Genomic DNA, 12,644 nt, shown 5'->3' on the forward strand with positions numbered 1-12,644 from the left:
AAGGCTGTTAAAAAAATCATAGTGATTCAGTCGTGTATATATGTGTTCTATGTCTGTCAAAAAAAAGTCATAGTGATTCAATCCATAATATATGTGTTCTAAGGCTGTCAAAAAAAATTTATAGTGATTCAATCAAGCAGATATGTGTTCTAAAGTCATAAAAAAAATTTATAGTGATTCAATGTTGCATTTCTGTGTTCTGATGTTGTCAAAAAAAAAATAGAGATTCACTCATACATATATATGTTCTATGGCTGTCAAAAAAAAATCATACTTATTCAATCATGCATATATGTGTTCTAAGGTTGTTTGAATCATGCATATTCATGTTTTAAGGCTGTTAAAAATATTTTATAGTGATTCAATCATGCATATATGTGTTCTAATGTTGTCAAAAAATAATTATAGTGATTCAATCATGCATATATGTGTTCTGATGTTGTCAAAAAAAAATCATTTTGATTCAATCATGCTGATATGTGTTCTAACGATATAAAAAAAATTTATAGTGATCAATCACACATATTTGGGTTCTAATGCTCCCAAAAATTTTTATAGTGATTCAATCAGGCATACGTGTTCTAGGGCTCTCAAAAAAAATTCATAGTGATTCAATCATGCACATTTGTGTTATAAGGCTGAAAAAAAAATCATAATGATTCAAACATGCGTATATGTGTTCTAAGGTTGTCAAAAATATTTCATACTAACTCAATCATGCATATATGTGTTCAAAGGCTGTCAAAAAATTTTCATAGAAATTCAGTCATGCATATATGTGTTCTATGGCTGTCAAAAAAATTCACAGTGATTCAATCACCCATATATTTGTACTAAGGCTGTCAAAAAAAATTATAGTGATTCAATCATAAATTTATGTGTCCTAAGGTTATCAAAAAAAGCTCATAGTGATTCAATCATGCATATATTTATTCTAAGTCTATCAAAAAAACTCATAGTGATTCAATCAAGCGTATATTTATTCTAAGTCTGTAAAAAAAACTCATAGTGATTAAATCCTACATATATGTGTTCTTAGGTTGTCCAAAAAATTCCATAGTGATTCAATCTTGCAGATATGTGTTCTAAGGTTGTAAAAAAATTTATAGTGATTCAATCATGCATATATGTGTTCTGATGTGGTCAAAAAATAATTGTACTGATTCAATCATGCATATGTGTTCTAAGGCCATCAAAAAAAATTCATAGTCATTCAATCATGCATATATGTGTTCCAAGGCTGTCAAAAAAATTCATTGTGATTTAATCATGCATATATGTGTTCTAAGACGGTAAAAAAAAATCATAGTGATTCAATCATGAAGATATGTACCTAAGGTTGTCAAAAAAAAATTATAGTGATTCTATCATGCATATATGTGTTCTAATGGTATAAGAAAAAATTTAGTTATCCAATCACCCATATAAGTGTTCTAAGGTTGTCAAAAAAGTTTTGTAGTGATTCAATCATGCATATATGTGTTCTAAGGCTGCCAAAAAAATCATTGTCATTCAATAGTGCAAATATGTGTTCTAAGGCTGTCAAAAAAATCCATTGTGATTCAATCATGCATATATGTGTTCTAAGGCTGTCAGAAAAATTTCATAGTGATTCAATCATGCAAATATGTATTCTAACGCTGTCAAAAAAAACTATAGTGATTCAATCATGCATATATGTGTTCTAATGCTTTAAAAAAATTTATAGTTATCCTATCACCCATATAAGTGTTCTAAGGCTGTTAAAAAAAATTTGTAGTGATGCAATCATGCATATATGTGTTCTAAGGCTGCCAAAAAAATTTGTATTGATTGAATCATGCATACATCTATTCTAAGGCTGTCAAAAAAAATTGATATTCATTCAGTCATGAATATATGTGTTCTATGGTTAAAAAAAGTTCATAGTGATTCAATCATTCATATATGTGTTCTAAATCTGTCAAAAAAAAACATGGTGATTCAATGATGCATATATCTATTCTAAGGCTGTCAAAAAAATATTTCACAGTGATTCAATCATGCATATATGTGTTCCAAGGCTGTCAAAAAAATTTCACAGTGATTCAATTTTTCATATATGTGTTCTAAGTCTGTCAAAAAAAATTATAGTAATCCAATCCAACATATATGTGTTCTAAGGCTGTCAAAAAAATTTCAAAGTGATTCAATCATGCAGATATGTGTTCTTATGTTGTTAAAAAAAAATATAGTGATTCAATCATGCATATATGTCTTCTATTGCTCTAAAAAAATTGTAGTTATTCAATCACCCATATATGTGTTCTAAGGCTTTCAAAAAAAATTTATAGTGACTCAATCTTGCATATATGTGTTCTAAGGTTGTCAAAAAAATTTTGTTTTGATTTAATCTTGCGTATATGTGTTCTAAGGCTGTCAAAAAACTATCATAGTGATTCAATCATGCATATATTTGTTCTATGGTTAAAAAAATTTCTTAATGATTCACTCATTCATATATGTGATCTAAGGCTGTAAAAAAAAATTCATCGTGATTGAATATGCATATATATGTTCTAAGGTTGTCAAAAAGATTTCATTGTGATTTAATCATGCACATATGTGTTCTAGGGCTATAAAAAAATTCGTAGTGATTCAATCATGCATATATGTGTACAAAGGCTGTCAAAAAAAATCATAGTGATTAAATAAATCATGCACATATGTGTTCTAAGGCGGTACAAAAAATGATTATGATTCAATCTTCCATATATGTGTTCCAAGGGTGTCAAAAAATTCAATAGTGATTCAATAATGCATATATGTGTTCTAAGGCTGCAAAAAATTTGCATAGTGATTAAATTATGCATATATATGTTCTAAGGCTGTCAAAAAAATTCATGGTGACTCAATCATGCATATTTGTGTTCTAAGGCTGTCGAAAAAAATTCATGGTGGTTAAATCATCCTTATATGTGTAATAAGGGTGTCGAAAAAAAATCATAGTGATTGAATCATCCATATATGTGTTACAATGCAGTAAAAAAAAAAGTTGTATGGATTCAATCACGCATATATGTGTTTTAAGGTTGTCAAAAAAATGTTTTAGTGATTCAATCATGCTTATATGTGTTGTGTGGTTGTAAAAAAAAAATTATAGTGATTCCATGATTCATATATGTGTTCTAAGGTTTTCAAAAAAATTTCATAGTGTTTCAATCATGCAGATATGTGTTCTAAGGTTGTAAAAAAAAATTATAGTGATTCAAGCATGCATATATGTGTTTTGATGTTGTAAAAAGAAATTAATTGAGATTCAATCATGCATATATATGTTCTCAGGCCATCAAAAAAAAATCATAGTCATTCAATCAAGCATATATGTGTTCTAAGGCTGTCAAAAAAATTTCATAGTGATTCAATCATGCATATAATTGTTTTAGGGCTGTCAAAAAAAAATCATAGTGATTCAATCATGCAAATATGTGTTCTGAGGTTGTCAAAAAAAATTATAGTGATTCAATTATGCATATATATGTTCTAATGCTTTAAAAAAAATTATAGTCATTCAATCACACATATATGTGTTCTAAGGCTGTCAAAAAAAAATTCAGTCATTCAATTATTCATATATGTGTTCTGATGTCGTCAAAAAATATTTATAGAGATTCAATCATGCATATATGTATTCTATGGCTGTCAAAAAACCGTCATCGTCATTCAATCATGCATATATGTGTTCTAAGGCTGTCAAAAAATTTTCATCTTAATTCAATCATGCACATGTGTTCTAAGGCTGTGAAAAAAAATTCATGGTGATTCAATGTTGCTGATATGTGTTCTGAGGTTGTCGAAAAAAATTTATAGTTATTCAGTCACGCATATATGTTTTCTAATGCTCTAAAAAAAATTATAGTGATTCAATCACGCATATATGTGTTCTAAGGATGTCAAAAAAAATTCCATAGTGATTCACTCATGCATATATGTGTTCTAAGGGTGTCCAAAAAATTCATAGTGATTCAATCATGCTTATATGTGTTCTAAGGCTGTCAAAAATACTTCATTCTGATTCAATCATGCATATATGTGTTCAAAGGTTGTCAAAAAAATTTCATAGTAATTCAATCCTGCATATATATGTTCTAAGGCTGTAAAAAAAAATTCACAGTGATTCAAACATGCATATATCTATTCTAACGCTGTCAAAAAAAATTTATAGTGATTCAATCATGCATTTATGTGTCCTAAGGTTATAAAAAAAAATTCATTGTGATTCAATCATGCATATATGTGTTCTAAATCTGTCAAAAAAAAACTCATAGTGATTCAATCCTACATATATGTGTTCTAAGGCTGTCAAAAAAAATTCATAGTGATTCAATCATGCAGATATATGTGTTCTAAGATTTTTGAAAAAAATTATAGTGATTCATTCATGCATATATGTATTCTGATGTTGTCAAAAAAAAATTTAGTGATTCAATCATTCATATATGCGTTCTAAGGCCGTCAAAAAAAATTCAGAGTCATTCAAACGTGCAAATATGTGTTCTATGGTTGTCAAAAGAAAATTATAGTGAATCAATCATGAATATACGTGTTCTAATGCTCTAAAAAAATTTGTAGTTATCCAATCACCCATATAAGTGTTCTAAGGCTATCAAAAAAATTTGTAGTGATTCAATCAAGCGTATTTTTGTTCTAAGGCTCTCAAAAAAATCTCATAGTGATTCAATCATGCATATATATGTTCTATGGTTGTTAACAAAAATTCATAGTGATTCAATCATTCATATATGTGTTCTAACACTGTAAAAAAAAATCGTAGTGATTCAATGAGGCATATATGTGTTCTAAGGTTGTCAAAAAAAGTCCATAGTGATTCAATCATGCATATATGTGTTCTAAGGTTGTCAAAAAAAATTCACAGTGATTGAATCATGCATGTATGTGTTCTAAGGCTGTCAAAAATATTTCACAGTGATTCAATCATGCATATATGGGTTCCAAGGCTGTCAAAAAAAAATCACATAGATTCATTCATGCATATATATGTTCCAAGGCTGTCAAAAAAATTTCACAGTGATTCAATCGTGCATATATGTGTTCTAAGGCGGTAAAAAAAAATCATAGTGATTCAATCGTGCAGATATGTGTTCTAAGGTTGTCAACAAAAATGTATATAGATTTAATCATGCATATATATGTTCTATGGCTGTCAAAAAAAATTCATAGTGATTCAATCATGCATATATATGTTTTGTGTCTTTCAAACAAAAATCATAGTCGTCCAGTCCTATATATATGTGTTCTAAGGCTGTCATAAAATTTTCATAGTGATTCAATAATGCAGATATGTGTTCTAAGGTTGTCAAAAAAAAAATTATAGTGATTCAATCATACATATATGTGTTCTAATGCTCTAAAAAAATTTGTAGTTATTCAATCACCCATATATGTCTTCTAAGGCTTTCAAAAAAAAATTATAGTGATTCAATCATGCTTATATGTGTTCTAAGGCTATCTAAAAAATCTCAGTCTTTCAATCATGCATATATCTGTTCTATGGTTGTTAAAAAAAATCATAGTGATTCAATCATTCATATATGTGTTCTATCGCTAGCAAAAAAAATCATCATGATTCAATGATGCATATATGTGTTCTAAGGCTGTAAAAAAAATTCATAGTGATTGAATCACGCACATATGTGTTCTAAGGCTGTCAAAAAAATTTAATAGTGATTCAATCATACATATATTTGTTCTAACGCTATCAAAAAAATCATAGTGATTAAATCCTACATATATGTGTTCTAAGGCAGTCAAAAAAAATTGATAGTGATTCAATCCTCCATATATGTGTTCTAACGCTGTAACAAAAATTTCATAGTGATTTAATAATATATATATATTTTAAGGCTGCAAAAAATTTGCATAGTGTAATCATGCATATGTATGTTCTAAGGCTGTCGAAAAAAATTCATGGTGATTCAATCATGCATATTTGTGATCTAAGGATGTCGAAAAAATTTCATGGTGATTAAATCACGCTTGTATGTGTTATAAGGTTGTCAAAAAAAATTTGTAGTGATTCAATCATGCATATATGTGTTCTAACGCAGTCAAAAAAAAAGTTGTATGGATTCAATCACCCATATATGTGTTTTAAGGCTGTCAAAAAAATGTTATAGTGATTCAATCATGCATATATGTGTTTTATGGTCATAAAAAAATTATAGGATTCAATGATTAATATATGTTTTCTAAGATTTTCAAAAAAAAATCAGTATGTTTCAATCATGCAGATATGTGTTCTAAGGTTGTCAAAAAAAAATTATAGTGATTCAATCATGCATATATGTGTTCTGATGTTGTCAAAAAAAAATTATAGAGATTCAATAATGCATATATGTGTTCTAAGGCGGTCCAAAAAATTTCATAGTCATTCAATCATGCATATATGTGTTCTAAGGCTGTCAAAAAAAATTTGTAGTGATTCAATCATGCATATAAGTGTTCTAAGGTTGTCTAAAAAATTTCATAGTGATTCAATCACCCAGATATGTGTTCTAAGGTTGTCAAAAAAAATTATAGTGATTCAATTATGCATATATATGTTCTAAAGCTCTAAAAAAATTTGTAGTTATTCAATCACACATATATGTGTTCTAAGGCAATCAAAAAAATCTCAGTCATTCAATCACGCATATATGTGTTCTGATGTCATCAAAAAATTTTATAGAGATTCAATCATGCATATATGTATTCTAAGGCTGTCAAAAAAAATTCATCGCCATTCAATCATGCATATATGTGTTCTAAGGCTGTCAAAAAAAATTCATAGTGATTCAATCATGATATATATGTTCTATGGATGTGAAAAAAAATTCATGGTGATTCAATCATGTTGATATGTGTTCTAAGGCTATCGAAAAAAATGTATAGTTATTCATTCATGCATATATGTGCGATAATGCTCCCAAAAAAAAATTTATAGTGATTCAATCATGCATATATGTGTTCTAAGGCTATCAAAAAAATTCCATAGTGCTTCAATCATGCATATATGTGTTCTAAGGCTGTCAAAAAAAATTCATTGTGATTGAATCATGCATATATGTATTTTAAGGCTGTCAAAAATATTTCATACTGATTCAATCATACATATATGTGTTCAAAGCCTGTCAAAAAAAATCATAGTAATTCACCCCTGCATATATGTGTTCTAAGGCTGTCGAAAAAAATTCCCAGTGATTCAAACATGCATATATCTGTTATTAGGCTATCAAAAAAATTTACAGTGATTCCATCATGCATTTATGTGTCCTATGGTTATCAAAAAAAAAATCATTGTGATTCAATCATGCATATATGTGTTCGAAGTCTGTCAAAAAAAACTCATAGTTATTCAATCCTACATATATGTGTTCTAAGGCAGTAAAAAAAAATTCATAGTGATTCAATCATGCATATATGCGTTCTGAGGTTGTCAAAAAAAACAATTAGTGATTCAATCATTTATATATGTGTTCTAGGGCCGTCAAAAAAATTTCATAGTCATTCAATCATGCATATATGTGTTATAAGGCTGTTAAAAAAAATTCATTGTGAATCAATCATGCCTATATGTGTTCTAAGGCTGTCCAAAAAATTTCATAGTGATTCAAGCACGCAGATATGTATCTAAGGTTGTCGAAAAACATTATAGTGATTCAATCATGCATATATGTGTTCTAATGCTCTAAAAAAAAATTAGTTATCAATCATCTATATAAGTGTTCTAAGGCTGGCAAAAAAATTTTGTTGTGATTCAATCGTGCATATATGTGTTCTAAGGCTGTCAAAAAAAAATCATCGTCATTCAATGATGCAAATATGTGTTCTAAGGCTGTCAAAAAAAATCATAGTGATTCATTCATGCAAATATGTGTTTTAAGGTTGTCAAAAAAAAACTATAGTGAATCAATCATGCATATATGTGTTCTAATGCTCTAAAAAAATTATAGTTATCCAATCACCCATATAAGTGTTCTAAGGCTGTAAAAAAAATTTGTAGTGATTCAATCATGCATATATATGTTCTAAGGCTGTCAAAAAAATTTTGTATTGATTCAATCATGCATATATATGTTCTAAGGCTGTCAAAAAAATCTCATAGTGATTCAATCATGCATATATGTGTTCTATGGTTTTAAAAAAAAATTATAGTGATTCAATAATTCGTATATGTGTTATAAAGCTGTAAAAAAAAATCAAAGTGATTCAATGATGCATATATGTGTTCTAAGGCTGTCAAAAAAAGTCCATAGTGATTCAATCATGCATGTATGCATTCTAAGGCTGTAAAAAAAATCATGGTGATTGAATCCCGATTGTATGTGTTCTAAGGCTGTCAAATATATTTTACTCTGATTCAATCATGCATACATATGTTCCAAGGCTGTCAAAAAAAAATCACAGAGACTCAGTAGAGCATATATGTGTTCCAAGGCTGCCAAAAAAGTTTCACAGTGATTCAATCTTGCATATATGTTTTCTAAGGCTGTCAAAAAAAATTGGTAGTGATTCAGTCATGTAGATATGTGTTCAAAGGTTGTCAAAAAAAATGTATATAGATTTAATCATGCATATATATGTTCTATGGCTGTCAAAAAAATTTCATAGTGATTCAATCATGCATATATATGTTGTAAGTATGTCAAAAAAAATTCATAGTCATCCAATCTTACATATATGTGTTCTAAGGCTGTCAAAAAATTTTCATAGCGATTCAATCATGCAGATATGTGTTGTAAGGTTGTCAAAAAAAATTTATAGAGATTCAATCATGCATATATGTGTTCTAATGCTTCAAAAAAAATTTGTAGTTATTCAATCACCAATATATGTGTTCTAAGGCTTTCAAGAAAATTTATAGAGATTCAATCATGCATATACATGTTCCAAGGCTGTCAAAAAAATCATAGTGATTAAATCATGCATATATGTGTTCTAAGGCGGTCAAAAAAAATTGATAGTGATTCAATCATCTATATATGTGTTCTAACGCTATCAAAAAAAATTCATAGTGATTCAATAATGCATATATATATTCTAAGGCTGCAAAAAAATTGCAAGTCGATTAAATCATGTGTATATATGTTCAATCATCCATATATGAGTTATGATGCTTCCAAAATATATTTATAGAGATTCATTCCAAGGAGATAAAAAAAAAATCATTGTGATTCAATCATGCATATATAAGTTGTAAGTCTGTCAAAAAAAATTCATAGTCATCCAATGTTACATATATGTGTTCTAAGGTTGTTAAAAAAATTTCATAGTGATTCAATCATGCATATATCTGTTCTAAGGTTGTCAAAAAAGATTTATAGTGATTTAATCTTGCATATATGTGTTCTAATGCTCTAAAAAAAAATTTGTAGTGATTCAATCACGCATATATGTGTTCTAAGGCTGTCAAAAAAAATTCATAGTGATTCAATCTTGCATAAATGTGTTTTTAGGCTCCAAAAAAATTCTTAGCTGTTAAATCATGCATATATATATTCTAAGGCTGTCAAAAAAAAATTATACTGATTCAATCATGCATATATGTGTCCAAAGGATATCAAAAATAATTCATAGTGATTAAATCATGCTTATATGTGTTCTAAGGCTGTCAAAAAAATTCATAGTGATTCAATCATGAATATATGTATTCTAAGGCTGTCAAAAAAATCATAGTGATTAAATCATGCATATATGTGTTTTAAAGCTCTCAAAGAAATTTTACACTGATTAACTCATGAATATATATGGTCTAAGGCTGTCAAAAAATTTTCTTAGTGATTCAATCATGCATATATATTTTTTCTATGGCTGTCAAAAACATTTTATAGTGATTCAATCATGCATATATGTGTTCTAAGGCTGTCAACAAAAACTCATAGTGATTCAAACTTGCAGATATGTGTTCTAAGGCAGTCAAAAAATTTCTTGTATCGATTCAATCACGCATATATGTGTTCTAAGGCTGTCAAAAAAAATGATAGTGATTTAGTCCTCCATATATGCGATCTAAGGGTGTCAAAAAAAATCATAGTTATTCAATATTGCATATATGTGTTCTAAGGCTGCAAAAAATTTGCATAGTGATTAAATCATGCATATATGTGTTCTAAGGTTGTCGAAAAAATCCCATAGTGATTCAATCATGCATATATGTGTTCTAAGGTTGTCGAAAAATGTTTATAATAATTCAATCATGCATTTACGTGTTCTAAGGTTGTTAAAAAAAATATAGTTATTTAAATATGCATATATGTGTTCTAATGCTGTAAAAAAAATTGTAGTGATTCAATAGTGCATATAAGAGTTCTAAGGCTGTAAAAAAAATTCAAAGTTATTCAATGTTGGATCTATGTGTTCCTAGTCTGCCAAAAATTTTTTATAGTGATTCAATCATGCATATATGTGTTCTACGACTGTCAAAAAAATTTCATAGTGACTCAATCATACAAATATTTGTTCTGATGCTGTCAAAAAAGTTTTATAGAGATTTAATCCTACATATATGAGTTCTAAGGCTGTCAAAAAAAATTATAGTGATTCAATCTTGCATATATGTGCTTTAAGTCTGTCAAAAAAATTTCATAGTGATTCAATCAAACAGATATGTGTTCTAAGTTTGTCAACCAAATTTTATCGTGATTCAATCATGTATATATATGTTCTAATGCTCTCAAAAAAAGTTGTAGTGATTCAATCAAGCATGTATGTGTTCTAAGGCTGTCAAAAAAAAATCTTTGTGATTCAATCATGCATATATGTGTTCTAAGGCTGAATACAAAATTCATAGTTATTCAATCATGCATATATGTTCTCTAAGGTTGCCAAAAAAAATTTGTAGTCATTCAATCACGCATATATGTGTGATAAGGCTGTCAAAAAAAATCCTGATTAAATCATGCTTACATGTGATATAGGGTGGTCAAAAACGTTTCATAGTGACTTAATAATGCATATATGAGTTCTAAGGTTGTCAAAGAAATTTCATAGAGATTCAATCATGCATATATGTGTTCTAAGGCTGTCAAAAAAATCTACTGTTTAAATCGTGCATGTATGTGTTCTAAGGCTGTAAAAAAAAATTGATAGTGATTCAATCCTCCATATATGTGTTCTAAGGCTGTCAAAAAAATTTCATAGTGATTCAATAATGCATATATGTGTTCTAAGGCTGCAAAAAAATTGCATAGTGATTAAATCATGAATATATATGCTTTATGGTTGTCGAAAAAATTTCAAGGTGATTCAATCATGCACATATGTCTTCTCAGGGTGTTAAAAAAAAAAGTATAGTGATTCAAACATGCATATATGTGTTCTAAGGCTGTCAAAAAATTTCATAGTGATTCAATCATGCCGATATGTGTTCTATGGTTGTCAAAAAAATTTTATAGTGATTCAATATGACATATATGTGTTCTAATGTACCAAAACAAATTTATAGTGCTTGAATCATGTATATATGTGTTCTAAGACTGTAAAAAAAAATCATAGTGACTCAATGAGGCATATATGTGTTCTAAGGCTGCAAAAAAAATTCATAGTGATTCAATCATGCATATATGTGTTTTAAGGCTGTCAAAAAATTTTCATTGTGATTCAATAGTGCATATATGTGTTGTAAGACTGTCAAAAAAATTCATAGTGATTAAATTATGGATATATGTGTTCTAAGAGTGTCAAAAAAAAATTCATTGTGATTTAATCATGCAAATATGTTTTCTAAGGCTGTAAAAAAAAAATTTATGGACTCATTCATGCATATACGTGTTCTAAGGTTGTCAAAAACATCTCATAGTGATTCAATCATGCATATATGTGTTCTATGGTTGTTCAAAATATTTCATAATGATTCAATAATTCATATGTGTCTTCTAAGGTTGTCAAAAAAATTCCATAGTTATTCAATAATGCATACATATGTTCTAAGCCTGTCAAAAAAAATCCATAGTGATTCAATCACTCATATATGTGTTCTAAGGATGCAAAAAATTTGCTTAGTGATTAAATCATGCATATATGCATTCTAAGGTTGTCGAAAAAATTTCATGGTGATTCAATCATGCACATATGTGTTCTAAGGGTGTTAAAAAAAATTCATAGTGATTCAATCATGCATATATGTATTCTAAGGGGTTCAAAATTTTCATAGTGATTCAATCATGCAGATATGAGTTCTAAGGTTGTCAAAAAAAAAATTTAGTGATTCAATCACGCATATATGTGTGCTAATGCTATCAAAACAAAATTATAGTGCTTGAATCATTTATATATGTGTTCTGAGGCTGTAAAAAAAATCATTGTGACTGAATCATTCATATATGTGTTCTAAGGCTGCAAAAAAAATTCATAGTGATTCAATCATGCATATTTGTGTTTTAAGGCTGTCAAAAAAAATTCATTGTGATTCAATAGTGCATATATGTGTTGTAAGACTGTCAAAAAAAAATTTATAGTGATTTTAAATTATGGATATATGTGTTCTAAGAGTGTCAAAAAAAATCATAGTGATTTATTCATGCAAATATGTTTTTTAAGGCTGTAAAAAAAAATTTTATGGTGATTCAATCATGCATATATGTGTTCTATGGTTGTTCAAGATATTTCATAATGATTCAATCATTCAT

This window comes from Nuphar pumila, chromosome 12 (assembly GCF_984573655.1).
Source record: "Nuphar pumila chromosome 12, dmNupPumi1.hap1.1, whole genome shotgun sequence".
NCBI classification, from domain to species: domain Eukaryota; kingdom Viridiplantae; phylum Streptophyta; class Magnoliopsida; order Nymphaeales; family Nymphaeaceae; genus Nuphar; species Nuphar pumila.